Raw genomic sequence first — 4,961 nt, 5'->3', positions numbered from 1 at the left:
CTGATGACCAGTGCTGTGGAGCATCTTTTCATATGCCGACTGGCCATCTGTGTGTCCTCTATGGGAAATGTCTATTCAGATCTTCTGCCCATTTGAAAACCATGTTCTTTTTTTTGCTAGTAAATTATATGAGTTCTTCATATATCTTACATATTATCTCTTTATCAGACACATGATTTGCAAATATTTTTCTCATTATGTTGATGGTCACCTTTGCTGTGCAGGTTTTTAGTTTGCTATATTCCCACCTGTTAATTTTGATTTTGGTGACAAATCCAAAAATCATTGCCAAGGAGCTTATCCCCTGTATTTTCTTTTAGGAATTCTATGGTTTCAAGCCCTATGTTCAGCTCTGTAATACATTTTGAGTTGATTTTTGGGTATGGAGTAAGATAGTGCTGTTGTTCCATTCTTTTATATACAGCTGTCCAGCTTTTATTTCCAACACCATTTATTGAAGCAGCTGTTATTTCCCCATAATATTTTCTTGGATTCCTTGTCATAAATTAATTGACCATATAGGCATGGGTTTATTTCTGGGCTCTCTATTCTGTTCCATGAATTATATGTGTGTTTTTATGTTGATACCACACTGTTTTAATTACTATAGCTCTGTAATATGTGAAGCCAGGGAACATGATGTCTTGTTTTGTTCTTTTTGAAGGTTATTTTGATTATTTGGGGTTTTTTTTGGTTCCATACAAATTTTATTATTATTTGTGCTATTTCCTTGAAAATAGCTATTGATATTTTGATAAGGATTACATTGACTGTAAGGTTGCTTTGGGGAGTATGGACAGTTAAAAATACTAATTTTTGTACAACACAGAGAGGACAAGTAGTGATTCTACAACATTTTGCTATGCTGATGGACAGTGACTGTAATGTGGTTTTTAGGGGGGACCTGCTATAGAGGAGAGCATAGTAAACATAGTATTCTTCATGTAAGTGTAGATTAAAGATTAAAAAAAAAAGAAAGAAAGAAAGAAAAGGGGGATTACTCCTTGATAGGATAAAAGTATTGGTAAATCAAAGATTAATGCATGCTTTAAATATCCTTAATTTTGATCACTTAAAGGCTGTCAGATGATTGGCTATGGAGGTACTCTTTTCTGATAATATTCCTTTCTCTTAATAAAAAAAAAAAGGAAAAAAAAGCAATTCCTGTGTGCTGACCTCCAATGAGTTCTACACAGTGGTATAGAGGGCATGTCAAAGTGTGGGCAAAGGGTCTGTTTGTTTTTATGCAGAAGATCAAGGCCTAGCTTGGCTACCAGAAAATGAACTAAGATACGATATGAGGAGGAGCTTCCGGCATCAGCACTCTCTGGAGGACTCGTGCCGGGGGATGATCATCAAAAAGCCTCCACAGGGATCTGGGCGATGCTGCGGTTGTGGCTGCGTCCATCCCACTGTTTCCTGGACTTGCCACTGGAATGAGGAGGGAGATGTCTAGGCTGGCATGTGCATGCAGTGAGACAACGAATTTGACCGGATCTGTACTGTTGGAACTCAATCAGGAGTTGGGAGGGGTGCAAGTTGTAGCGCTCCAAAATCTTACTACTATAGACTATCTACGGTTAAAAGAACATACGGGATGTGAACAGATCCCAGAAATGGGTTGCTTTAATTTGTCTGATTTCTCTCAGACTGTTCAAGTACAGTTGGACAATATCCATCATATCATAGACAAATTTTCACAAATGCCTAGGGTGCCTAAATGGTTTTCTTGGCTTCACTGGAGATGGATGGTAATTATAGATTTGCTTTGTTTATGTCACCGTATTCCTATTATGTTAATATGTGAGTGCAAGTTAGTTAGTAGTTTAAAACCTATACATGCTTAAGGTACTCTACAAGAAGATATGTCAAAGAAATAATCAATCCTCCCATGTTTTCGTCCATATGCTACCTCTATAGCTTTTCTTCTTCCTTCCTAATTACAACCCTTAAATAGAATTCGTGCCTCATGTCAAATTTACCCAGTATCATAATTCCTCCAGGTGGTAAAGATACCTCGAGACAAGTGCTGGGCATAGAAACCACAGGGCATAAATCTGCAAAGAAGTAAAAAGCTAACCTTTTCAAACAATATGGCTTCTCTCTCACTTACCAACTTTACGTTTCCCTGTATGGCCCGGGAAGATGACTGGTTAGCCGGAGACGGGTAAGATTCCTCAAGGGAGGAACAACCTAAGACAGGCACAGTCGCAGGGGGGCCATCAGGTGAGAAATTGGGGATCAACAGAGGTGAGGCTCAGAACCTCACCCCCCCTGTTTTGAGAGAAATCTTCTGCATCCGTGGATGTTTTGCTGCCCTTGTCTAGCTTGGATTAATACTTAGTCCATAGGCACACACCTGATCATCTTCGTTTGCCCTCTTACAGCACTAAACTATGTTTTCTACCTTTATCTTGCATCTACCTACCACTTCAGCATTTTATTAAAAATAAAAAAAATAATAATAATAAAGGGAGAAATGTGGGATTCACATATAAATCAAGTATAAAAATCAAACAAATATTCATATTTGACCTGATTGTTTATAGTTCATAATGCGTGATCAAAACCAAAAGTTTCTGTGATGACTGCCCTTGTACTGTTCACCGTGTAAGAATTTATTCACTATGTAAGAATTCATTCACCATGTAAGAACTTGTTCGTTATGCTTCAGAAGATTGGAGACTGACGAGAATTAGGCTTGAGATGGATTAATGATTGTGCATTGAGCATTGACTCCCCTATACAGAATTTTATTGTTGTTAACAACCATTTGATCAATAAATATGAGAGATGCCCTCTCAAAAAAAATACTAATTTTTCCAGTCCATGAGCACAGAATCTTTCCATTTATTTGTTTCTTTCACCTCCTTGGTTAAATTTATTCCTAGGTATTTTATTCTTTTTGGTGCAATTGTAAATGGGATTGTTTTCTTGATTTCTCTCTCTGATAGTTTGTTATTAATGTATAGAAACACAACAGATTTGTGTATTGATTTGGTGTTCTGCAACTTTGCTGAATTCATTTATTAGTTCTCACAGTTTTTTGATGGAGTCTTTAGGGTTTTCTCTTTATAATATGTCATCTTCAAATAGTTGCACTTCTATTGCTTCTTTCTAATTTGGATGCCTTTTATTTCTTTTTCTTGCCTCTGTGACTAGGACTTCCAGTACTGTGTTGAAGAAAGTGGTGATAGTGGACATCCTTATCTGGTTCAGGTTGTTAAGTTAGCCATTGTTTATGACGTTATCTGTGGGCTTGTCATATGTAACCTGTATCATATTGTGGTAATTTCCCTCTATACCCATTTCACTGAGAATTTTTCTCATAAATTTATGTTGCATTTGGTCAAATGCTTTTTCAACATCAATAGACTTATAGACACTAAGAAATGACTGTTGGTTATGTGGGGAGGGTTTTGGGTGGAGGGTGAAGTAGGTGAGGGGGATAAAGAGGTATAAACTCTCAATCATAATATAGTCATGGGGATGAAAGTACAGAATAGAGAATACAGTCAGTAGCTCTGTAACATCTTGCTGTGTAGATAGATAGTAACTTCACCAGTTGAGGTGTGAATTTATCAAAAATAAAACAAGATTTTATGCCTCTTTTTGATCCTGCAAAGCCAGACCCAGTGATGACAGCCTCCTATTTGCTTGCTTTTCCTACAGTGGTGCCGAGTCCTTAAGTTTGTGTCCTTTCTACCCATCCTGCAGAACGGGACTGGCTTCTTACGTGTGCTCAGCAGCCTCTGTGAAGGCTCGTTTTCACCACATCAGCAGCATGCGAAGGGAGCAGGCCACAGGACAGAGGGGCGTGCGGAGTGTTGGGGGTGCTTGTGGGCCAGTTGGGGGTGGGCGTCCTCCTGATGGAGGCCGAGGAGTGGTCAGTCGGGTCTATGGCGCTTGATACATTCCGTTACCGGGCTTGGCTCCTGCTCTCCCAGTCACTCGTCTCCAGTTTTGCAGCACAGGACTCAGTCCTCTGGCTGGGCTGAGAAAGAAGCGGGTCTCTGTGGCAGCGCCCTGCATGGCTGGGGAAGCCGGGCTCTCTCAAGCCCTCACCTCCTCCACAGCAGGGCTCTCAGGCTGAGGAACTCTGTCTGGGGCTGAGCCAGGAAGCCTGGGGAGGAGGATGATGTGGGTGAAGTGAAGGTGTCTCTCTTACCCTCTTTCATGCACCTAATCTTGGATTTTTTAGCCCCAACCATGTCCTGTGACCTTTCTGCTGGACTCCCCCATTTCCACAAAGGCACTCCTGTCTGTGGGTGATTATCAAAATTGGTGTTCTTTGTGGGGACAATGGTAGGAAACTCGTATTCCGCCACGGTAATGCTGTCATTCCTCCTAAACTTCGGATGTCTTTGGAGAATATATAGGGCTTTTCAGCTCAGGAGTTCCTTGGCAGCTCTTGCTGCTCACCGTGTTTGGAGTTTGCATGGCCAGGCTTTTATCTTGCGTTTTGGCAGCACAGAGCCTACACATTCAAACTTGTCCTTTGGATTAAAATGGAGCCTTCAGACTTCTGTGATATGGACTTGGATGCTTTTTAGGAAACTTTGATTTAGCCTGTTCTTTCTTTTTGCTCTAGGTTTTAGTTTGTCCCACATGCTGGCCTGACCAGGCACTAGGTGTTAGGGCAGTCATAATAAAGTGCTACAGCCTGCATGGCTTGAGTTATCTTCTCACATTTTGGAGGTTAGGAGTGGGATATCAAAGGGTTTTCTGAGGGTGGGTTTCTTCTGAAGCTTTTCTCCTTGTCTTGGAAAAGCCCACCTGCTCCCTGTGCCTTCACATGGCCTCCTCCCTTCTATGCATGTGTCCTAATCTCCTCTCATAAGGAACCCAGTTGTGTAGGATTAGCACCCACCCTATTGACCCAATTTAATTCATCACCTCTTTGAAGAACTTATCTCCAAGTAGTCATACTTTGAAGTAATGGGGGTTCAGTCTTCAACATA

The sequence above is a fragment of the Manis javanica genome, chromosome 14, assembly GCF_040802235.1.
Source record: "Manis javanica isolate MJ-LG chromosome 14, MJ_LKY, whole genome shotgun sequence".
NCBI lineage: Eukaryota > Metazoa > Chordata > Mammalia > Pholidota > Manidae > Manis > Manis javanica.
The sequence above is the reverse complement of the archived record's forward strand: the minus strand, read 5'-3'. Positions refer to the sequence as shown.